Source organism: Callorhinus ursinus, unplaced genomic scaffold (genome assembly GCF_003265705.2).
Source record: "Callorhinus ursinus isolate GAN/ISIS: 27379988/994484 unplaced genomic scaffold, GSC_fseal_2.0 scaffold68, whole genome shotgun sequence".
In the NCBI taxonomy this organism is placed as follows: domain Eukaryota; kingdom Metazoa; phylum Chordata; class Mammalia; order Carnivora; family Otariidae; genus Callorhinus; species Callorhinus ursinus.
Window position 1 is genome coordinate 2,918,990 of NW_027397130.1, and position 24,716 is coordinate 2,943,705.

The 24,716-nt window shown below is 56.4% G+C and overlaps 1 protein-coding gene across 6 annotated transcripts in view; it reads left to right on the forward strand.

Moving 5' to 3' along the window:
* The window catches only part of RBFOX3 (RNA binding fox-1 homolog 3), a 406,019-nt gene that overhangs the window by 95,469 nt on the left and 285,834 nt on the right, over nucleotides 1–24,716 (forward strand). For all 6 annotated transcript variants that reach the window (XM_073885941.1, XM_073885944.1, XM_073885939.1 and 3 more), the window contains exon 2: nucleotides 4,080–4,226. The gene's annotated coding sequence lies outside the window, so the exon portion shown is untranslated. The remainder of the gene's footprint in view (nucleotides 1–4,079; nucleotides 4,227–24,716) is intronic.

Below are 24,716 nucleotides of genomic sequence, written 5' to 3' on the forward strand. Positions count from 1 at the left end.
TGGAGATGTGGAAAACCAGCCAGAATGGATGCCTCGTGCTGGGGCCCTCTCTGCCTGGGAAGTTGTGAGTGTGGATCTCTGGGGGGCTCCGCTGTTCATGTGCGGAATGTGACCTCACCCCCACCTCTGGGCACCGGAGACCCTACCACCCACAGCCCCAGAAGAATGGCAGTGACGTCTGCTCGCTGGTTTTCAGGTTGGCCAGGTAACGTTCCTCACCTGTGGGCGGCTCACCTAGACGTGCCTTCTTCTTCCTTTTCTTGTTCATTTAACGGGTGCTGGCGGAGCACCTGCTGAGCACAGTGCTGAGGAAGACCAACCGGGGGCTGCCCTCGGACTAAGGTTCGTCCTATTTTGATGATGATGATGATAATGATGATGATGATGATGATGGTGGTGGTGGTGATTTGGCCGGGTTCTCCCCCTCCCTCGGTCCCTTCTACCCTTCTCTCCCCCTCCCAGCCTTGTAGAGGGCCAAGGACAGGGGTCCTCAGAGAGAAATGGAGGGGCCGACTGCCCAGTCCCTCTCAGGGCTAGAGTTTGAGGGTGGCCAGAGGATCTCCCATCCATGCAGGTCTGTTCTAGCGGGAGCCTCTGCTGGGGCTGGTGCCTATTTGTGTGTTGGCTTATTTTTTGCAGAAGACACTTTTTAGAAGTCCCAGTGTTTATTTTTCTATCTTCTCTCCCTAATGGCAAGAATCGCAACAGGAGGCCTTTTGGGGCCAGGGCACCAAAGCCAGCCCCAGCCATCTGCCCCCTTGGGAGCAGAGCTGGGAGCTGGGCTGGCTCTGTAGCCACCATGGGCCCCGGAGACTTTAATTGGTGGCTGAGATAGGGGGAGGGGTGGGAATGCCCTGGAGAGACCTTCCCTGAGACCGAACCCTCCCAGCCTGCTCCCTGTCCTTGCCCTTGGTAGGACCACGCCTGGTACCTTCCAGTGCCAGGCCCTTCCCCAGGATCACGTCCTTCTGGGGCCCCCACCTCCTGTGTCCAGCCTTCCTGGGAAACTTCAGCCTCTGTCCACCCCCAAATTATTTTGAGGGCTCCCCCATCTAAAGTGAGGGGGTTGGATTCTGAAGAAGCAGGTCGAGGGAGTAGGGAAGAGTCCTGGCCGCCAGTGAACCCATGTTCCCACTGGCCCCGGGGTTCTGCAGTGTGGGGGGAGGCCCGCCCCCCACAGCAGGAGGCACAAAGGATATGGACATTGACGGTCAGCAGTTGGAGGTTCCCTGCTTACCTCTGGCCCCGGGCTATGCACTGGCAGAGGCTGGAACCACAGGCACCTGCCACTGTGCTTGGTGCTCGGTGGGACATGGTGAGCGTGGTTCCCAGGAGGGGGACAATGCAGCTCCCTCTCCTGTTGGACCTGAGCTGAAGGCAGACACTTAACCTACGGAGCCACACGGATGCCCCTTTTCTTTTCCCTTTTCCTGGAGCCAGCCTTGGGGCCTGGAGAGACTTCATGGCTCCTTACTTGCTTGGCCTTTTGCCTCTTATCTTTGTCTGTTCTGTGAAGATGGACGTGGGGCCAACCCCTTCCCCTGGCAGCCAGTGAGTCCTGTGTCCCTGAAAACCCCAGGGCAGAGGCCCCCGGTTCTGCACCGTGGGTGGTGGATGGTGTTTCGTCCTGCAGAGTAGGGGAGACAGCGCAGTTTCAATCAGGGACAGGCTGTGAAATGATCTCTCATTTAAGGACACAAAGGGCAACCGGCCGTTGGTGAGGCTGGCTCTCGCCCTGGGTCCCCGAGGCCTGGCCAGGGCAGGGCTGCTTGCCCCGGCGGGGTGTGGGGGGGGAGCTCAGGGCTGCCGGTCCAGCCCCAGTGACCCCACGGCCCATATTCCCCCATCTAAGTGAGCACTGCCGGCCGTGTACCACCCAGCAAAATGAAATAAGCTCTCCTTTCTAGGCTGCGCGGCTCCCGAGGGGGGTGTGCAGAGTCGGGGCACTGGGCACACAGCTCAGCATGCGAGTGGCGGGGGGCCGGCGGGGGGGACGTGAAGGCATCACGCTGGAGAAGGTGGCCCGGATTTCAGGAAGAGAGAGGAGTTTGGGGGCTCCCTGGATTCTTGTACGGCCCCTCTCCCCTCAATGTCTTTGCTCCCTGTCCCTTGTCATCTGTCCTTCTTGGGTTTAGGTCCCCGTGGCGCTGTCCGCCTGTCCACCCTGCTCCTGTTCCTGTGGGTCTGGCGCAGAAGGAGTTCAGCCCTTGCCTTCTGTGCTGGCTGCTGAGGGTCAGGCGCTTGGTTCTAAGGGAAGCCTGCCTACCTGCCTTGTCTGCCCACCAGCTTGGTCACCACCTGGAGCCGCCTCTACCGGGGCTCCCCTTCCTCCTGCTGGGCCCTTCCCCTAGCCACCTCTCCCACTGCCTAACTTAGCACCAGCCCAGGAGAACAGATCACAGACTTGCTTTTCCCATTGACAAGTGGCCTCCTGGAGCTTAGGGCCTTTTTCCGTTCTCTCTGATGCCCAGCTCCTGTGCTGTGCGTGGATGGCATTGGATGGTCACTGGAGAGGCGGGCGGGATCCAGGCGTTTCTCCGCAGTTGGCGGCGCTCTGTGGGGTTGGCCCTGCCATGTGGGATGTGGGTGGTTCTCCTTTAAGGAACTGGATTTTAGGAAAAGAAACAAACTGGTAGTCTTTTCTTTCCTTTTTTTAAAGCTCCGTTGTGGGATTTCTGGGGACGTGCTAGCAGGAGCCGGTCCATGGAGGTGGGCTGGGGGAACCAGTCCCCGGCCAGTGTGACTCAGGACCCTGCCCCAGAGCCAGTCTCTGGGGGCTGACCAGAGAGGAGGTCCTGAATGGAGTCTGTGTCCCGTCTGCCTGATGGCACGCGTATGGGGTGGGGGTGAATGAAGCAAAGAAAGGACTTCCAAGGCCCAGGTACCCCCCTACCTCCAAATAGCAACTAACCAGCCCCCTTGTGTTCCCTGGGAACCCTGACTCCGGGGTGTGATAAAGGATGCTCTTCTATAGAAGCCTAATATGTGCATAGGGAAAGGGGTCGTTCATGCCTTCATGCCTTCAGTCCTTCACTTGACAAACACCGAGTGAGCTTCAACTGTGTGCCAGGCACGGTCTAGGCACTGGGGATCAGTATGGAGGAAAAGAGACCCAAGTGCTTGCCCTCAGGGCGCTTGCGTTCCAGGGGCGATGCATCTGTGTGGTAGCAGATGGGAATGGTCCTGGGGGAGGTTCACGGGGCAGAGGAGGAGGGACTGCCGAGGGGGGCGGCCGCCGCGTTTGATAGGGTGTTCTGCTCGGGCTTGGCCAACGGAAAGGTGCCATATATCAGAGTCCCCAGGGAGGGAGGGGCAAGACATGCAGTGATGGAGGGAAGAGGGTCCCGAGCAATGCAGGTACAAAGGCATGGTGCAGGGGGAGGCATGTGTGTGTGGGAGGGGGCAGCCTGGAGGCCCGGGGACTGCAGGTGGTGGGGGGCACTGTCTAGGGTCCCATGGGCAGAGGAAGATTTACCAGGAGGCTATGAACCCCACAGACTGAGCAAGACCCTGCAGCTTATTTTTGCCTTCATCATCCTAGGTAGCACCCCCAAATCCTGTAAGCGTCAAGGTCCCCAAACCTGGTTTCACCTGGCGTGCTGGCCACTGTAGCAACTCTGGGCATTTTCTCCCGGTGACACAGGACAGTGTTGGAGGGATATGTCTGGAGAGTGACATCACCCAAAGAATCTTTTAAAAAGAGCGGGACCAGGGAGTTTCGGCAATGGTAGCAGTGGGGGGTCCTGGACTCTGCACTGGGCGTGGCCGGAAGTGTGTGGGGGGGAGGGGGGCGTGACCAGACCGGGTAGGGCCAGCACCAGGGAGGGGGTCAAAGAACAGTTGGGGTGTTCATCATGGTGGGAGGGCTGACTGCACAGCAGGGGACGGCCCACCTGCCGTTGGGGGATAGGGTCCTAATGCTTTGTTTCCCCCACAAGTTCCTCTCCGTCCCCTGGGGTGTGATCCCTGGTGGCCACACCCCCTCTTCTCTAGGATACTCACCCCTGTGTTTTTTTTATATCAAAAAGAGGATATTTGCTTCAAAGGCATTTACATTTTTTTCTTTTCTTTTCCTTCAGGTTGAGAATCCGTCTCTGAGAACCTGAAGCTTTTCCTGCTGATTCTCACTATTTTCCCAGCAAACTTCCACCCAAGAAAGTTCCAGAAAGAACACCCGTGGGAGGCCTCCCTGCTACAGCGAAGCAGACCTCACCCACCACTACCAGGTAAGGCTGCCGCCGGACAGAACAGTCCTGGGAGTCTGGGTTTGCGACGGAAGAACATTTTATTGGCACAAGGGAATGGCAAGGTGGGGACGTTCTGCTCGCTCTGGTGTGAGGATCACCATGTTCTGGGGGGGCTCAAGGGGTGGGATGGGGAGCATTGGCAGATCCCTGGGAATGTGCTGGCTTGAATTTGTAAGGAGTACCTGCCGTCTGTGACCTGAATTCCATCAGCCTGGCTGCAGAGTTATTATCCCAGGAAGGAAGGTGGACGGGGTGTGATGAACCCTGTCTGGTGTCAGTGCGAGATGCTGCAGAGGCTGAGGCCGGGTCTGACCTTCCCCTGCCCAGATTTCCCTGCAGCTCCTTGAGCAGCGCTCATGCCTCCACTGGGCTCCAGAGGGGATCACCTGATGGCTCCATTCCACTTAAGTTGTGGCAGGAACCCCCCAAGGTTGGCGGGTTAGTGGCAGACCCTTGCAGGCTTGGGGCCTGTCCCCCATCAGGCTGCCCCACTTCAGATGCCAGCCACAAGTCTTGGGGGCCACTTGTACTTCTGATGTACCAGCTACAAATTCCCATGACCTTCAGTTTTGATAATTTGCTAGAATGACTCTCAGAACTTAAGAGCCATACTGATGGCTATGTTTTTATAATAAAGGACACACGTAGCATGAGGTCTGCCCTCCCTCTGTAGGGTTAGAACAGGTCACCCTTCCAGCATATCCATGTGTTTGCCCGTCACCAAGCTCCCTGAGCTTTGGGTGTCCAGAGTTTTCCTGGAGTCCTGTTACGTCATCGGCCACAAGACCGGACCCTGTCTCCTACCCTCTCTGTCCCCTGAGGGAGAAGGGAAATCTCAGCTCGCCAATCGCTGCCTCTCTCGAAGGACCCCAAGCCCGAGCACCCAGTTAGCGGGAAGTCAGGTGTGGGAATAACAGATGACACTCCCATCCCTCGGGAATTCCAGAGGCCAGGGACAAAACCAGACAGGGTCTGGATCACATCACCAGGAAGCTCAGTGCAGCCCCACTCCCTGCCGAGACACTGCCCAAAACTGGAGGGGCGGGCTCATCCGAGGCAGGGCAGGAACGACTCGAACCCCTCACCCTGCCATCCGCCTGTGTGCTAACGCACATGATGCCAACAAGAATTCTGGGCAAGGAGCCGAGCACACTGGCTGGTCTCTCTAGTACCCTTTAAAAGAGTGCACAGAATCAGATTCTGTACCGGGTATTGGGGGCATCTGTGGTCATGTGCTGCTCATTTCTGTCTCAGGGTGTTTGGGGCCCTGTCCTTCAGTAGGTTGATGTACACTGCCTGGTCTGCATGCTGTCATTCAGCCATCCTCGAGCACCTTGACGTGCTGACCCGGTGGTGCAGGCCCGAGACCGGGAGACAAAGCCAAGCCCTTGCTGTTTACGTTCCAGTGGGACGAACCCACATGTAGAGTAACGTCAGGGAGTGCTGAGGCTCCCCCAGGACAGTCCCGGGCAGGCCCCGGAGGCCGCTGCTCTGGGCAGAGGCTGATGGGAGTGAGGGTGGGAACCAGCTGACGAGGCCTGGGGAGAGTGGTTCTGGCAGAGGGTCTGGTGAGTGCAAAGGCCCTGAGGCATGTTGGAGAAGTAGCAAAAAGGGCTGGGCTGGCAGGGTCGAGTGGGGGAGCAGGGGAGAAGGTGTAGGGTGTAAGTCAGAAGCTTCTGGGCCAGGAATAAGGATTCGGAATTTTGTCTTAAAGATGGTAGGAGCCATGGAAGGGCTCGGAGGAAGGGGTGGAATCAGCAGATTGGAGTTGTATGCGGATGACACTGCCTTCTGTGCGGGGATGGATGGGGAGGGAAGTCGGAGCAGAAGGAGGGCGCCTCGAGGAGGCTGCTGCTTGTCCCAGGGAGGATGGCTGTGCCATGGACCCAGGATGAGAATGGTGGGCCCAGGGACATGTTTGAGATGAGAATTCTAAACAACCACCCTTCTACACTGAAATGACTCTGTCACCCCATTGCTAAACCTTTGGGGGCCCCTTAGCCCGCAGAGGAAGATCACACCCCCCGGCTGTCCTGGGACAGAGGAGCCCAGTCATGCGCTGGTTCCGAAGGTCTCAATCCCACAGGACCTTCTGACTCCTTCAGCTCTGGGGTCCCCACGGTGTTACCATAAAACCACCTGCAGTGGGCACATGGCCTGGGGCTGACCTCAGCGTGGGCCAAGCCCCCGTGGGGTCATGCGCCGTCCCCTAAATCTCAGGATCCTGGTTCTAAGCACGTGCACGCAGTGCCGCCCCCGAGGAAGGGCAGCAGAGCGCCGACATCCTACGGGCAGGTGACCCCTTGGAAGACACTTTTCCCTGAAGGAGATCGCAGGGTCCAGCCTCAGGGAAAAAGGTCAATTCTTGGGGTTGTCAAAGCCAAAAGCACTAGACCAGCCGGTCCCTGATGGCAGTTCTGGGGAATTCGGGGCTCAGGGGGGCCTTCACAAGCTACTGTCGACCTGGAGCTCCTCCCCTCTTTCCAGCCCCTCGTTGATCCAAAGGCAGGCTCTGAACTGATGAAATGGGCAGTGGCCATTTGCATCTCCTTCCTCCCTGGGGGCCGAGTCGGGGAGAGAAGGCACCAGGGGAAGACTCTGGTGTCCCAGTCATGCCCAGCAGTTTGAAGCCTGCAGAGGAAGCCGGGCTGTATTTTGCCTCCACTTCAGCCAGGCGGTGGGTCTGGGAGCAGTGGTCGGGGGAGGGCCGGCTCCTGAGCCCTGCAGACACCCTCCACCTGGCAGCGCGGCCCACCCGGGGTCCCCGCTCTTCTTGAGCGGGCCCACGCAGGGGCTCCAGAGGGAGCCAAGCCCAGCCCCGGGCGCCCCAGTGTGTTGGGTTCTGATGTCTGGAAGGAAAGTCAGGGAGAGGAGCTGACCTGCCATCCCTCCCCTACTGCGGAGGCCCCTCCCCCCACCACGGAGTACACCTTGGCCTCTGCAGAGGTGGCAGGCAGGAGGAGAGCCGGCTGGGGATGGGGGTCTGGGGGAAGCCGGGTGGGAGGGGGAGAGGGGCCATGAGGTGCTCCTGCACACCTTCCATGGTGGTAGCGAGTCACCGGGGAGGTGCCTCCTCAGAGCGCTTTGGGGTCAGTCATGGGCAAGGGCAGGGCAGGCAAGAAGCTGCCAGAGTCTCTGCTGTTCCATCCCCTTGGGCATGGGGGACCATTTAGTGTAGCTCCCCATCACACAGAATCACCCTTACAGGAGGCCTAGGAGGCTCACCTCCTCTACCTTGGAAACGGTCCCATAAATTAGATCCCATTTTAAGGCTTATCCTTTAAATATGGATTCAATTTGGATTTTACTGTAAATTCTGAGTCCCTATTAAAAACATGGATGGAAATTAATCTGCTACAAAATGAGATTTGTCTCTTATGTGCAGTGGTGGAGGTCTGGGGCAGATCAGTGCTCTGGGGAGCTGGGGAGGGAACCCGCCTGCCAGCAGCCTGGAAAGACTCAGGGCGGGCGTCTTGACTCTTCCATCCCCGGCCCTCCCCTGACCCTCCGTCCCCCTGGCCGTTCTCACCTGACCATCCGAATCCTCCCAAACTGCTGAACCGCTGTGCTGCGCGTCCGGGTCACTCCGACAAAGCAGAGGGTACCACCGGCTCTTCCTTCTCCAGATGTTTGTGGGGTGGGGGGCCACCTGTGTTCTGCAGCCGAGTGATTAAAAGGTCTTCTGCCCTGACCTCCAGCCCCTCCGAGGGTGCTCCTGAAGCCTGCAGGGGAGGAGAAGGTCCAACCACTGTTCACTCTTCCTGCTCACGGAGACTGGCTTCGGGCCGGGCCAGAGGCACTTGCTCAAGTCCCTTTGAAACATGGCCATGTACGGGGACATGCGTGTGCCCGAAAGCAGGGGCTGCCCAGCTCTGGCGTTGGGGCAGAGGGTGAGCGTGTCATAACTCTGTAGCCGGTGTACGTCGGGCATTGCCCCCTTCAACACGAGAACCCATCTGTCTACCCCAGCCCCCCCGCCCCGCCTTGGGGACGGACCCCTGAGCTGCCACGTGCGATTGCCCATAAATCATCCCCGAATGAGTGCGCTTCCTGCGCCATCCATCATGCCCCATCTCTTGTCTGCTTGTTTTTAAAAGCTGTTAAACTGGAATCCATCACATGGCATCCTCGGGGGGCCGAGCCGAAGCAAAGCCTGCCTGCTTCAGCAATATTAATGTACGCAGAGCTTTCTAGAGCATCGAGGTAAACGTCTCCCCCGTGGTGGGGAGAGGGAGAGCATGGCTTTATCTAGTTGTACCAGACGCTGATGGGATGTTTTTCTGACACTTGCAGTTAATACATCCCTGCCACGCATGAGGGAGTCCCGGTTGCTGCTGGTGGAGCAGGGGATGCCACCTGAAGGGTGCGGCCGGTGCGTCTGCTATAGGGCCATCTCACTTCTTCCTGGACCTGATGGTTCCATTTGAAGACTCTAGCTTGAGCCCATCTTTGGAAACATGGATCCTTCTAGGGAGGTCTGTGGTTCCTCTTTTCTTGCTAAATGTTTTTTGGAAAGGAGGATTCGGTTAGGGTGTTGAGATCGGCTTTAATCCTTGCTTCTGAGCACTTGCTGCTAGAGCAGTTTCTGGGGATGTGCCCTTGAGGGAGAGGAGGACCTCATGACTGACAAGTACCGCCTCCCTCCGTCCCCTGCCCTTCCTCCAGGGCTGTGAGGGAGGCCTGGAACCTCCCCAGCAGATCCTTAGCACCCACACAGTTGAGTAGCATGGCTTCGCCTCCAGGAGCCCCTCTCTCTGTCCCAGGCAGGTGTCGCCAACCTTGGAGGCAGTGGGAATGCGTGATCCCCATCTGCTTCTGGCTTCCCCGCTATGCTTTTCTTTGCCCCATATTTGTTGGTTGAAGAATAAAACTGCTGTCGGCAGTGGTGAGACATTTGTAAATCTAGAACGGGTCCCTGTTTTCTCCTGGTGACTCTGGAGCTGTGTCAGTGAGCAGCCCTGGGGGCTGGGCGGGTCTGGAGGGCATGGTTATAGCAGCCCCTCCGCAGAACTGTCCAATTAGAGCCCATTAGTCACTCAGTGTGTTGAAGCATTTAGAACAATTAAAGGTGAGAAGAGTTTCCAGCTGCAGCCTCGGTGCTGGTGCTGGAAGGCAGGCTCTGCTGGCTGCTCCCCACATGGAAACTGGCTGAGATGAGAGTGCGGGAGTTGGCTGCCATCCTGTGGGCACGGGCCTGGTCCCCGGGGCCTCAGTGCTCGGAATTCAGGTGCTCCACGGGAGCGTCCTGGGGCCGCATCCACACAGGAGCACAGCGGAAACGATTCTCCCAGTTCTGGAGGCGGGATGTCAGAAATGAAGGTGTCAGCCTACTCACAGATCCTGGGGGTTGCTGGCAGTTGTTGGCTGGGAAACGCAGCCTCTGTCACCACATGGCCTCTCTGCTCTGTGTCTCTGTCCCTGTGCCTTCCCGTGTGTGTGTGTGTGTGTGTGTGTGTGTGTGTGTGTGCGCGTGTGCCCAATTTCCCTCATCCTGTCAGGACACCAGCCATTGGATTAGGCCCACCGTACTCCAGTAGGATCTCATCTTACTCCTTGATGACATCTGCAAAGACTCCAAGTCCAAATAAGATCACATTCACAGGTTCTGGGGGTCAGGCCATCAACAGATGCCTTTAGGGGACATCATTCTACCCACTGTGTCTTGCAAGATTTCCAAGACTGTGACCTCTACATGTCCCTCGACGGGCCCCGCCCCCACGGATTTCACACGGACGCTAGGATGCTTGTCGGTCATTTTTAAGACGATGGCGAGAATGTGACTGTAGGCCCCTCAGAAAGTGAAGGCCAGAATGACTCTGAGCTGCAAGGCAGGACTTCTTGATCAAACGCTTCCCCGAGGTCACAGCACCTCCAGTAACCGAGAGCAGGAGGCAGTGGTACCTGGTGGTCTCAGCTGCGATCCTTTCTCATGTCCTGGATCTGCTCTGCCCACCCTTCCCACCATCCCACTGTTGAGATGAGTCTTGAGAGTGAACTAAGAATTAAAAAGCCAGACTCCAAACCCAGGCCTGAAAATGAACAGTTGGTGGGGCAAGTGTGGAGCACACATTTTTGTTCTGTGGGTGAGGGCGTCCCTGGAGGAAGGAAGGGGGGCTTGGAAGGAGAAGTCGGAGTGGGGGAGGAGGAGACCTGGGGAGGCCGTGGGACCTGGTGTTGGGCTGCGGTTTAGGAAGGAGCCGGCTCTGAAGATGAAGGAGGCCAGCAGGGTCTGGGAGGAATAAAGTCAAGCCGACGATGGCAGAAGTGAGAATCTGGAACTTGGGGGTGGGGCGCGAGGAAACTAGAACGAGAAACAAATGGCACCGCCACAAGGAGGAACGCAGGCAGGAAACAGAGCCTGGGGACACGCTGCATGGATACTGACGGATGCAAAAGTCACATGTGGGCGAGGTGGCCTTCTGGGAAAACTTTGTTCCCGATCTGCCTTCCTGTGTGAGGCTGAGCATCAGAAGGGCCGTGTCTTGGGGACGACCTGGAAAATGGCTGTCTCCATGCACAGGTGCATGGAGGGGAGGGAGGGACGATCTTCATGCTTTGGGATGTTGGTTGACGCAGGTACACACACGGGACCTGAAGGGTCCCCATCACACAGAGTCGCTGCCTGGAACTTGTGACTTAAAGATGTCCCAGCTGGAGACACAGGTGGGTTCCAGGCGGATCGGCACCCATTCATGGATTCTGTGTTCAAACTGGGTTATGATCCAAGGGCTGTGAGGGTCTGTGGGCCAGCCTCACCCAGAGGGTGACACTGTTCTTTGTGATCCCACTGCCCGGCGGGCACCCATGCGGTTCCCTGGGATCCTCCCTTCGTTCCTCTGAATCGACACGCAGGCTGGCAGTGAACTTCACTTAAAGGGCAAACGGGCAAGCAAGGATTTTTATGGATTGGGAGAAAATTCTTTTTTTTATCCAATTTACAAGGACACATTAGGTATTCCCAGGCCTGGTGCTTTCAAAGACATCTGTGTTCTGTGGGGCAAAGAACAGAACAGGAGTGTCAGCAAATGTCTGAGGAAGAAAAATTTGGAAGTAGAGGTTGGGACAAGCCCAGCTTTAGTTCCGTGTGTGCGCGTTTGTCAGAGGGAAAATACGGAGGCAGGCCGGAATCATTTTTCTCTGCTTCTTTGGGGTGGGAGAGGCGGTAGAGCTTGGACAGATGGTGTTTTTGAGTGACCTTGTGTCACCAGGTAGAGTGCTGCTGAGTAACGGCTGGAGCTACAGGAAGCTTTGCAGGGTGTGGCCCCCCGCCGCTACCAGTGGGGATTAATTAGGATGTCAGCATTATGGAAGAACCTGGAAGCCATCAGAAGATAAACCCAAGAACCCAATTCAACCAAGATCAAATAGCATGCTCCTAGAACACCTTCATGTGGGAGGCATCTGTGGGCCTGGGGTCTCTAATGCAGTATCAAAGGCGTGGAGATGGGTCAGGCAGACGTCCTGGGGTGACATGTACATGTGGGCTGTCTACACAAGGTTCCGATTGCAGGGCTGACTTGGGTCATCCCTGGGAATCCTCACGACAACCCTGTGAGCTGAGTTCCACGAGGAAACTGAGCCACAGATGAAGGATTAGCATGGGGCCATCCAGAGTTGGAACCCACAACGGCTCTCCGGGGACGGCACTGGTTCAGGTCCCATGTTTCGAATGATCCAAATCAGAGCCAGTCAAAGTGAGGAGTATGGGCAGAGCCTGCCCATGAACTGCTGCCACTGGAGTGAGCACCGAGAGTCATTTGTAAGAGTGATTTTATGTCTCGTGGATCTATTTAAAGAGTCATTGGGCTTTGTATGTTGTCTTTTTTATTCCGTTTTTTCCAATAATCCCTTTTGAATAGCATATGTATTCTTTATGTACAGCCTATATTTCCAGTGAGTTAGAAGTAAAACGACCCGGGTGCCTGGGTGGCTCAGTTGGTTAAGCGACTGCCTTCGGCTCAGGTCATGATCCTGGAGTCCCGGGATCGAGTCCCGCATCGGGCTCCCTGCTCAGTGGGGAGTCTGCTCCTCCCGCTGACCCTCTTCCCTCTCGTGCTCTCTATCTCTCATTCTCTCTCTTTCAAATAAATAAATAAAAGCTTTAAAAAAAAAAAAAAAGAAGTAAAACGACCCTTCACCATAGGTACTTTGGGTAGTCCTGACAAGAGAGGGTACACAGGTCCCAGCTCAAAACCGGGGAAGCTCGAGTAAGCTGTGTTGAGGGCTGGCATGCCCAGAGTGGGGTGTGGCTTTGAGAATGTGCCACAGTAATGTCAGGTGTGTGTGCTCAGGCTGCCCTAACTGGGAACACAGATTGGGTGTAAACAGATGTACTGTCTCGAAGTTCTGGAGGCTGGACTTCCAAATTCAAGGTGGAGGTGGGGGTGGTCCCTTCTGAGGCCCCTGTCCTGGGCTTGCTGAGGGCCACCTTCTCCCTGTGTCCTCACGGGGTCGTCCCTCTGGGCGTGTCTGTGTCCGCATCTCCTCTTCCATGAGAATACCAGCCGTGGGTGGATTAGGGACCAGCCCATAATGTCATTTTAATGTAACGACTTCTTTAAAGGCTCCGTTTCCAGATACAGTCACATTCTGAGGTGGGGGTTAGGGCTTTAACATCCAAATTCTGAGGACACACATTCAGCCCATAACAGAAAGGATTTTTCTGTACTGTGTTTGTAATTTCTTGTGAGTCGTAAATGATTTAAAGATAAAATGAACTTTTTAAATTATTTTTTAAAGATTTTATTTATTTATTTGACAGAGAGAGACACAGTGAGAGAGGGAACACAAGCAGGGGGAGTGGGAGAGGGAGAAGCAGGCTTTCCCGCTGAGTAGGGAGCCTGATGTGGGGCTCGATCCTAGGACCCTGGGATCGTGACCTGAGCCAAAGCCAGATGCTTAACAACTGAGCCACCCAGGAGCCCCTAAGATGAATTTTTTTTAAGGATGACACTCCTCTCCCCCAAAACAGCCCAGCCACTGTGGTTCCTCTCGGCAGGGTCCCAGCAGGCATGCTGATCGTCCCGGGTTTGGGGGAATGACTCTCTGGGATGGATGCCAAGTTGGCATGGCCCAGGTCCCGCCCTCTCTGTTTTCTGTCCTCTGATGCTGTCCCTCCCAGTCTGCACAGGGTTCTGTGCTGTCCACCTGTGGAGGTTCTCTTGGGTCCCTGTCTTACCCCTCCACCAGGCCTTCTTCCTCTCAGGTTTCTTAAGGACACTGGCTTCTGCTGCTGCTTTGTTTCTCCCAGAGCTCTGCGCACAGTAGGTTTCCACGAAGGGCTTTCCGTAGGATGTCTCTCTCGAAATGCTCTCCATTGACTCTGACAACAGTTGAATCATGGGTCACATATGGCCCTGTAGGTTTGATGGAGGGATCGTTAGATGGGGCTGTGATAGCAGATCTGTGTCTGCATGCCTTTCCTCCATGGCAGACCCTGTCCAAGAGGATGGGTGAGCATTCCTCACTGAATAGCGTTTACAGAGTACTTATCCATCCGTCTGTTCATCCATCTATCCATCTATGTATTTTTCATCCATATATGTATATGTGTGTATGTATATGTCCATCCATCCACCCATCCATCCACCCCCCCCACCCATCCACCCATCCATCCTCCCACCCACCCACCCATCCATCCACACACCTGTCCATCCAACCACCTGTCCGTCCACACATCCGTCCGTCCATCTGTCTGTCCGTCCATCTGTCCGTCCGTCCATCTGTCTGTCCACCCATCTGTCTGTCCATCCATCCATCCATCCATGCATTCACCCACTCATCCATCTATCCATCCACCCACCCACCCATCCACCCACCTGTCCATCCATCCATACACCTGTCCATCCATCTGTCCGTCCATCCATCCCTCTGCCCATCCACCCGTCCATCCATCCATCTGTCCATCCATCTATCCATCCACCCACCCACCCGTTCCCCCACCTGTCCATCCATCCATACACCCGTCCATCCATCTGTCCGTCCATCCATCCCTCCGCCCATCCACCCGTCCATCCATCCATCTGTCCATCCATGCATCCACCCACCCACCCACCCCTCCATCCATCCTCTCTTTCTCTCTGGAAGTCATTGTTTATTTTCATTGCTTGTTATTTTTATTGCAAAGTTTGTTTTGAAAGCTTTATCCTCTTTTAATCTTATTGGGATGGTAAGGACAAATGATCATGGTTGTGTTTCCTTGCTTAACTGAGGCCTATGGCAGCTCCCAGGACTCAGCAAAGCCAAAAGGCAGGAAAGCTATGAAAAGAGGAAAGAGGGAAGCCAGGCAGAAGGTGTAGGGGATGTGGAAATATGCCAGAGGAGGTTTTGGAGTGACGGTCAGGACTGATGTGTGACCTGTGACATCTGACTCTGGCATTCAAGGTCTGGCCCCCTTGAACTTGTCCTGCCCCCTTCCTGTGTTCTGGCTGTCCCGCCCACATTGCTGCCTCTCTGGTGGTTCTTGTCCCCCGGCCCCCAGCTAGGGAACGTCCAGCCCCGCCTTCCAGGCCAAGTGCGACGGCCTTGCCTCCACGAGGGCTTTCTAGGCCCTCCCCTAACCTCCCAGGCAGGATGGATCACCTTCCACCGTGTCCCCGACACTTGGCCATTCCGTGAGTGAGCACTGACCACCTGGATTGTGATTGCCATCCGTGAGGCTTCCCGGTCAGAGCCCTGGGTCTCACCGGGGGGCGACTGTGCCCTCCGGGGGACACTGGCCTTGTCTGGAGCCCCTTCCTACAGCCCCCCACCAGCAGGGAATGACCTGGCCCAAATGTCTGTAGTGCTGTGTGGGGGTCAAGAATTCCAGGGTTACATGATCCTCCTGAGGGCAGGATCTGGCCCTTGGGTTTGGGGTGTGGATAGGGTCCTTGGGTCTCCAGGCTCCCACAGGTGCCCATTCAAGGGGATGTTCTGTGTCTCCAGTGGGAAGGGAAGCTGGCTGTCAGGGGTGCTGTGGGGGAAGCTTCCGTCTTCGGCTCGGGAGGGAGGCCACATGATGCCCAGTCCCTGTGTTGGAGAAGGATCTCTCTAGGTCCCTGAGCCCATGGCTCCTCCGAGGGGAGAAGTCGGAGCCTGGGCTGCAGGAGAAATTGGAGACTCAGAGAGCACCATGGGAGGGGCCCGGCGAGGGAGGACAGCTTCAGGAGACCTTGTTCAAGGTCTCCACCCAGGAGCACTCACAAAACTTAGTGGAGAAAAACAGTGAATTCTGAGGAAAGACAATAATGAGCTCAGTTAAAGTAGAACACGGGGTACAGATGTACCAGCTCATAGAGCCTGGCATGGAATGGGTCCACATGAAGTCCCACTGGGTCCTGACGATTGCTGGCCATGGAGCCTGGGGTGAGAGTGATGCAGGGCCCAGGGATGGCTGCCCACCTTCGCCATTGGGGAATGGTCAGCAACAGAAGCTGCAGGTTTTGAAGCCTTTCTTTCCCAGGCAGGCAGGGCAGGGAGCAGGGATGGTAGTGCTGGCCTCAGCCTCCAGCTGGGACATGCTTCACGGACATCACATGGCTGTGTCCCCAGCATTGCACCTGCCTTTTCCAGGCACCAAGCACAGGAGCCTTCTCCTCCCTTCCTGTGCCCGGCTCCTTCCCACCTGCTCATCACCTGACAAAGACACCTTGCTTTGGGGAACTGGAGGAGATGGGGAGAGGGGTGACCCGCGGCCTCTCTTAACACATCCCAGACCCGCCACACATCCTGGAGACATGTCTCACGTGGAGGGAAGGCAGCCCTGAGCTGGGGCTCACAGACCCTGCTTCTACCCCATCAGGCCGTGGCCCACATGGGTTCTGACACCACCTGCCAGCTCAGAGCCCTTCCCACCTGGTGGCGTTGTTCCCCAGGTGAGGGGAGCCTGGGCCTCACTCATCGGCCGTGAGACACCTGTCTCCATCCAGACAAGCTGACCCCTCAAACTAGTCCCTGGGCCCCATAGCCGCAATGGTGCCTGTGCCCGGGAGAGAAATGAGCAAATTCGCTTGCTTTCTTTGGGGGATGTGTGTGTGGGTGTGTGGAAGAACTTTCAGGAAAATCCTTGTTTCTCGTTATAAAACAGGCTGATATTTCAGGCCCCCCTTCTGGAAGCACCGAGGGCCCTCAGATTGCTGGCAGAGGGTCACCTGTGCTGTGTTGTCAGTATCCTGAGTCACTGCACACTATCCTCTGCATTACCCCCAGTCTCCAAGGACTGTTCCAGATCACCCAGGTCTGGGGAAGTGCATGATGTGTTGGCCAAATGGTGGTCAGAGGCTCTAGTGAAGCCCGGGGACCTGGAGCTAGTGGACAGAGAACGACCACCAGGTTGCGGTCCCTCCTGACCCCTTCCAAGAGTCCCTTCCCTGCACCAGCCCTGAGCTGCAGAGCATTTCCATATAAGCACTCAAGGCAGGGAAACTTATAGACCACCCTTCAGATTTGGAAATGGAGCAGACCTCTGGGCTGAAGGGTTTGGCCGGGGTTGTTTCTGAGAGATATGCAGACAACCAGAACCTTTGCTCAGAGAGAGGTCACTGCCCCCTCTAAATGTAGGGAGCTGAAAGCAACGTCGGGTCTCTGCAGGCATTCTGTTCGGGTGACATGGCCCTCGCTGTGCAGAGCCAGTGACCCTGTGTCCACCCTTGGGGCAGGCAGATGATGAGAGGCCATGGGGGGCTGGAGCCTGGCCCCCACCGCGGGATTTACCCCACGTCTTCCCTTGCTATGGGTCCAGGGGCAGGTCCTGGAGAGCCTGGGGTGGTCTGGGTTGGAGCCTTCCAGATGAGGGCTGGCCCCCGGCTGCTCCTTGCATGGCGAAGGCACAGACCCGCCTAGTTAAGATGCAGGGAGTGTTGTGCTTGCAGAAATTTAGATGTATTTTTTTTTTTTTTTTTTTTGCGTGTGTGCTTTTGCATGTAAATGTGAGTAGGTGCTGTCCTGATTGATGGCAATTAGCATTTTCTAACGGGAACAGATGTTCGGATTGCCAGGAGGCTGGTACCTAACGCCCACGCCGCCATCTGCTCGCTGGGCAGGGCTGGAGGAAGCGCCCCGGCCCGCGGCCCTGCAGCCTTTGGCGGTGTGAGATTGTTTTGGGGCAGGGGGAGAAAAATAATAATAAAGATGTTTTAGGGTTATAAATAGTTCATGCTGTGTAGGACGGGATGGAGCTTTCTCTCCGCCTCGCAGTCCGTGTTCTGTGTGAACAGTGGGAGTGGGGAAGGGGCACACAGGGTCAGCCCTGCGGCCTGTCGGTGAGGGGCGGCCTGGGGGGGCCATGGTGGAGGGTCGCCGTGCCTTGACTCAGTTTGCGGCTTGGAAGACCAGAGGAAGGATGGAGGTAACCGAGTTGGCAGAGAAGGGACCGAGGGAGAGGTGTGTGTGTGGGGGGGCTCCACTCAATTCTTGCTCAAGAACGCCAGACGGACGGCAGCATGGACTGGGGGGGCACACCCTGTTGTCCCACTTGCTGGCCAGGGGCCTCACGAGCTGGTTGAGGCTCAAGCCCTTCCCCTGGGAAACTGGGGAAGCATCCCTGGGCTTCTGGGAGGAGTCGGGGTGAGTCACACACAGCGTGGCCTTGGGCCTAGCGCATTGCCGGGGCTGGCTGGCACGGGCCGGCCTGGTGCCCAGCTGTCCAAGGGACCCTGGAAGGCAGGCCCTGGCCTCAGCGTGCCTGGCTCCTAGCCTTCTCCCCTTGGCCAACCCAGATGGCCCTGCTGCTCTTCCAGTAGCTAGCAGAGACATATTCTCTTTCTTTCGTTTTTTTTCCTTTTTTTCCTTTTTGGCTTCTTAAAGCAAAACAGTTTGTTTGTTTGCTTGCTATAAAAAGAGCCCCCTCCCGCCCTCCTCCCTTCCCTCTCTCCCTCCCTCCCCTGGGTGGCAGTCAGCAGCTTGCAGTGGTCTCCCCCAGCCCGAGTCTGTAGCCAGCACGCTTCTCCTGAGGCAGATGTCTGCGGGGGAATCTGTTGCCTGTCCCCAGGCCGCCCCGACAGATGTACCAGCCTTTAATTGGGGGCCCAAGCGGCCCAGCAGCCTCCTCTGTGGGCTGAGGTCCGCTGCTCGGCTGGGCTCATTTCCTGCTCTTGGACCGGTTCTCAGCGTTGGGGGGTGTCTTCCCCCAGCCGTGGACCCTGCGGGGTGCATGGGGCAGGCGTGGAGGCCCGTCCACCGCAGACAGTCCCTTCTTCTCCGGGCCGTCGCTAATGTTTCCCTGGCAAAGTGCCTGCCGCGTTGGAAGTGCTCCGGGAGGAGAGGAAATATCCCCGTCCCCTTGATGGGAACGTGGGATCAGGGGTTTGCCCTCCCCATCTGGATCTCCTGGTCCAGGTCCAGCAGAGCAGCCGCAAGCTTCCCGGACCTGGAGGCTGCCAGGGCCTCTGCGCTGGAGGCAGGAGGAGTTTGTATCTAAAGGGGTGACCCCGGGAGCCGATGGTGCCACTGGGGGTGGGGTGGTGGTGCGAAGGGGGCATGGGTGGGGTGCCTCCAGGGGAGGTACAGGTCGGACCACCCTTACACCCAGGCTGCAGAAGCTCGGGGGGTTTACAGATGGCAGCCACTGAGTCAGGTCCTGGCCTCGCCTTAGAAATGCGGCCTCCCCACGTTTATCTCTTGGTGTCTGTGCTCCCACCCCGGGTCCGTGTCCTGCTGGCTCCGCTCCGTGGACCTGACGTCTGGGTGTCTCAGCCTGGCACTGTGGACACTGGGGGCGGGATGAATTCTTTGTCCTGGGGGCTGAGCAGCCTCCCCGGCCTCTGCCCCTCTGCCCACCAGTGTGATAAGTCCCCTGACACGGCCCCCAGGGAGGTATAATCGCTTCCGTCAGGACCCACTGTTAATTTATTTTAGAGTGACTCCATTTCTGACATCTAACATTTGAGGGCTTACTGTGTACCAGGCACGTTGTAAGCCTTTACCAGCATTTACGCCCCGTAACAGTGCCACGAGGGAGTGGCTATTACTTGCAGCCCACAGAAGAGGAACCCGGGGTTCAGAGAGGTCTGGGGACTTGCCCGAAGTCACATGACTAGTAAATGATGGGGCTGGGACTCAGAGCCCAGCGGACTGACCCAGAGCCTGTGTGTTATCAGTCATTCATCTATTGTTACTGATCTGTCGCTACGTGGTGGGGGCTGCTCTAGGAGCCTGGGACCCATCGGTGGAATGTACATTCTAGAGACGGGAGGTGGGTGATGAACGTGGTAAATTATCTGGAATGTTAGCGGGTATAGTAGTTTCCTGGGGCTACCCTAACAAATGACTGCAATCTGGGGGGCTGAGCACAACTGAAATTTATGGCTTCATGGTTGTGGAGGCCGGAAGTCCAAGATCAAGGTGTGGCAGGGTCAGCTCCTTCTGGAGGCTCCTTCTGGAGATCTGTTCCGGGCCTCTGTCCCAGCGCCTGGGGGCCACCGGTGGTCCTGGGGGTGCAGCTCCGTCACTCCCATCTCTGCCTCCGTGTCTTTACGTGGCCTTCTCCCCGTGTCTCTGCATCCACATCTCCCCTCCACTCTTATATAGGCACTGGCCACTGCGTTTAGGGCCTGCCCAAAGCTGGGATGCTTGCATCTTAAGATCCATAGCTAATTACATCAGCACAGACCCTGTTTCCAAATCTGGCCACATTCTGAGGTTCTGGGTGGGTGTAAGTTTTGGGGAGGGCGTGCCATTCAAGCCACTAGAGTAAGTGATGCTGGGCATGGGAGTGCGCAAGCTGTGTGCTGGTGATGTGGAGTTGATGGCGTGCACACGTGGTCTGTGATTCTTCGGCGGTGAAGCTCCCCCTAGAAATGCTGCCAGGGTTCATAGAAGGAGAAAGTGTTTGGAGAGGTGGCCTGTCCTCTGCACTCTCCCCTTCCTGGCGCGGCTCTCTCGGGAGGCGGGGGGCCTGTGCATCGTGACGCCAGACAGCACCCATCCCACCCATGCCCTGTCTCCACACCAGTGTGTTCTCTGCACTTATGGGTCTGTTTCTGATTCCTTTGTTTGTTTACTTTGTTTTTTAGAGTCCACATATGAGTGGGATCATACGGGGTTTGTCTTTCTCCATCTGACTTATCTCACTTAGCGTAATGCTCTCGAGATCCATCCACGTTGTCACAAATGGCAAGATCTCATCCTTTTTGATGACTGTAATATTCCATTGTGTGTATAGACACCACGTTGTCCTTATCCATTCATCTGTCGGTAGACATTTGGCTGCTTCCACAGCTTGGCTGATACCGCTGTTAATGTAAGGTGCATGTATCTCTTTGAATTAGCATTTTAGGTTTCTTTGGGTAAATAGCCAGTGTTGGAGTTACTGGATCCTCTAATATTTCTATTTTTAAATTTTTGAGAAGCCTCCGTACTGATTTCCTCCTTCATTCATTCTTCACCAAATCCTGCGCCTCCTGCGGTATTTGTGGAATGAAAGGTTGCATGAGTCGTCATGCTAGGTCCTGGAGACCCCAGATGAACAGGATGTGTTTCTGCCCCCGAGGAGCTTGTTGTCTCACGGAGGAGACAGACATGCTGCAGGTTATCTGTCCTTTGCACTGAGGGCAGAGCTATGTAGAGGCAGAACAGATGCTTTGGGGGGCCAGTGGAAGGGCTTTTGAACTGGGTCTTGAAGGATGCATAGGAGTTTTCTGGGGAGAAAGAGGTGGACAGAGAACTGCATACAGAGAGAAGGCATGGAGATAAGGAAGGGCACAGCTTTTTAAGAGGGTGAGAGAGGTTGGCGGGAGTGTGGGAAGTAAGGTTGGGAGACTGGGGCCCTAGAACAGTGGTCCTGGGTGCCCAACGAGGGGAGGGGCAGCTAGACCCGATGGGGGTGCTTCCTGGGGAGCTGATCATGGTGGTCACGTGGTGAAGGATGGACCAGTGTCCTTTTGGGAATTTGCTGCCAGAGTTGGGACAGAGAGGATGAAGCTCTGGACTCGAGTGGGAGCAGGAGAGACAGAGGTGTTGACGTTTCCAGATTGAGGTAGAATTTCAAAGTTTACAATTCGGTGGCATTTAGTGCATTCACAGTGTTCACGGTGCAAGCCTCACCTCCACCTGGTTCCAGAAGGCTTTTGTCATCCCACAGTGAGACACGACCATCAGCAGCCACTCCTCATCCCCATCCCTGAGCTGGCAAACGTTAGTCCATTCTCTGTCTCCGCGGATTTACCTATTCTGGACATTTCATGTCAACAGACCACCTCTGCCTTTTGGAGAATGATGTAGCGCATGTCTGCACCTCTTTTCTTGGTGTAGCTGAGCAGTTCAGGTGGCTGTGGTGGTCTGACGTAAGGAGTTTTCGACTTTACGATGGTGTGAAAGCAGTACACATTCAGTAGCAAACTCCCTTGCGATTTTGAACATGGATCTTACCCTGGGCTGGTGTTGATACGTGGTCCGATCCTCTCTCGTGATGCTGGGCAGTAAGCGTAGCCCCGTGAGCCAGCGATCAGCAGGGTCAACAGCCAGTACGGTGACAGCCATCCTGTCCCTACACGGCCACTGCTTGTCACCGTCTGTACAGTGTTCACTGAATGACACCAGATGGTCAACACTGTATGGTGAGATAGGCTTTGTGCAAGACGCTCTTGCCCAACTGTAGGCTGACGCGAGTGTTCTGAGCACTTGGAAGCTGGGCTCGGCTGAGCTATAACCGTAGGTTCAGTGCATTAAATGCACTTTTGACTTAGGATATCTTCAATTTGGGTTGGATTTAGTGGGGCGTAACCCCATTGTCAGTTGAGGGAGTTCCTTATTCCACTTTATGAATTGACCACATTCTGTGTATCCGTTTGTATGTTGAGGGACTGTTGGCTGTTGTGAGGCACCACATTTTTTAGGGTAAATTCCAGCACTCAGAGCATGTTTGTTGAATGAGGAAATAAAACTATGCCCCTGAATCCCTTAATCCTCACCCCAACACCAGAATCTCGACATCCCACCTGCAAGGAACAGGTGTCCCAGTACCTGCTGTGTGTTGAGGAGTCTTACTGTCAGACTTTAGGAATGTGGCCATCATCAGGGGTGGCCCAGAAATCTCAGAGTCTGTGGGATGCACAGACCCACCCCTCACCTAGCGTTCCTGTGCCCAGAGCCTTACCTGCTCCTGGCACCCTTCCTCTCAGGCGGGGCACCGCCGTGCCGTCACCCCCTCTGAGCTCTGACTGCCCTGGCATCCCCAGGACTCCCGGTTCCTGGAGAGACACTTGAGTCTGGCATTAAAGGTGGGTGGAGGGCAGAATCCTAACCACTCAGCGCATTCTCCTTCCGCTGCCCGTGTCCCACTTGCCCCAGACAAGATGGGGAAGAATACCAGCCCATCTCCACTTCACAGCCAGCCTCAGAACCCTGGGACCCTGCACCACTGTCCCCGTGAACCTCATGAGCAAGTCAGGCCGGTGGGAGGCGATGGGAGAGGCGCTGAGGCCCCGAAACCCGGGTGAAGGCTGTGGAGGCACCAAGGGGAGGGGTTTAGCCAGGTGTGGGGGCGGCAGAGACCATGCAAGTGGGAGATGGGGGAGGGGCAGGGGTCCTCTCGGCAGCGGGGGAGGGCAGAGCAGGGCCCTGGCGAGGGTGGTGTCCCAGGGAATCCATGATCCTCACCTCCCGATGAATCCTCTCTGCATTCGGGGATCAGCCCAAGTGGTCACACCTCCTCACCTCCAGACCCTCCTGATGCCGTCACATTGGGCATCAAGCCACCCCCTTCAGAAATCATGATTTGTTCACTAGTGCATTGGTGGTCTCTACCCTCTGGATTCAGCCACCTGAGGACAGGGTCCCACCCCCCCATGCGCAGCGACTTTGTTCAACACACCTTGTTTGGGAGCAGAGCCCTGCTGAGCTCCCTGCTGCCCGGTGCTGCTGCTGTCCTGGGGCGACAGGATGTTCTGACTCTCCCCAAATACGGGGAGGGTGTCTGCAGCGGGGGTGCCAGGGACCCGTGGGTGCTGCCTCCCCGGGATGAGTGGGTGGAAGCATTGAGACAGCCAGAGAGGCACCTTGAAGGAGTTGGCAGCCATGTGCCCAGCTGGGTGATTCCATGCATCTCTGGAAGTTGGCGAGTTTAGAAGGGCCGTTCCCTTGCTCATGAGCTGTATGAAGACCCCCCCGGCCCCCTGGACACCCCTACAGGAGAGGGTGTCGGAATGCTGAAATGACATGTGTCACTGAGCAGCCAAGCTGTCAGGTCCCGCCATGGACAGTCTCATCCACTCTGAAGTCATAACGAGGGCCCAGCAGACCTGGTGGTGGGTTAGGAGAACGATGCGCCCAGGCTTGGGGTGAGTCAATGTCACCTCCTGGGGGTGGGCTGGCCCTCCAAGAGCAAGGGTTAGAGGGTCGGAGGGTGCACGGGGGCTTAGGGGTGTGAGGTTGATGCTGGGGCACGCCTGGCAGCTGAGAAATGCCCTCCTGGATGGCCAGCATTGACAGGGCATTTCCTGCACTGGATGTCTTACCCCAGGACCAGGGTAGCCGCTTCCCAGGGCACATGGCCTGCTGTCCACCCTGGGCCTCCACGATGGTGGACCCAAGCCCCTGGGGGCTGAGTTGGGTCCCCGGTCTCCATCAGCCATAGTTTGATACCCTCACTGCACCCCTCCCCTTTATACGAAGCTGCTGTGTGTTTCAGGAGCTGGGGGAGCAGGTGGAGTGGTGTTGTAACAGGGAGGGTAGATCTTGGTCCCCCAGGCACCCTGGCACTGGGCACTGGGCAGCCCAAGGCCCCAGAGGGACAGTGTCTGTGGCTGTGATAGCTGTTCCCAAGACCCAGTACAGAGGGGTGCAGCCTCGAGGAAGGGGGTCTCCGGAGCTTTGCTCTTGCAGGGACACGCACACGTCTGCACATAGTAGCACATTTAGGCACACGTCCGTACGTACTGAGCACACGTCTGTACACATCCACACACAGCACATATGCACACGTCCATACGCATCAGTGCACATATGCACACACCTGCACATGTCCACACGCATCAGCACATGCATGTACATGTTAGCACACTTATGCTCACGTCCACAATACTGACCAACTGCACACTTCTGTACACATCCACACCCAGCAAACACATATGCACACGTCTGCACGTGTCCACACGCATCAGCACACATATGCACACATCCACACGCATCAGTGCACATGTCTGCACATGTCCACACGCATCAGCACACATATGCACACGCCCACACACATCAGCACACACATGCACACGTCTGCACACGTCCACACGCATCAGCACACGTCTGCACATGTTAGCACACTTATGCACACGGTCACACATACCAACTGCACACTTCTGTACACATCCACACACATCAAACACATAGGCACACGTCCACACGCATCAGCACACGTCTGCACATGTCTGCACACATCCACACGCATCAGTGCACATATGCACACGTCCACACGCATCAGCACACGTCCACACGCATCAGCGCACATATGCACACGTCTGCACAGTCCGCATGCATCAGCGCACATATGCACACGTC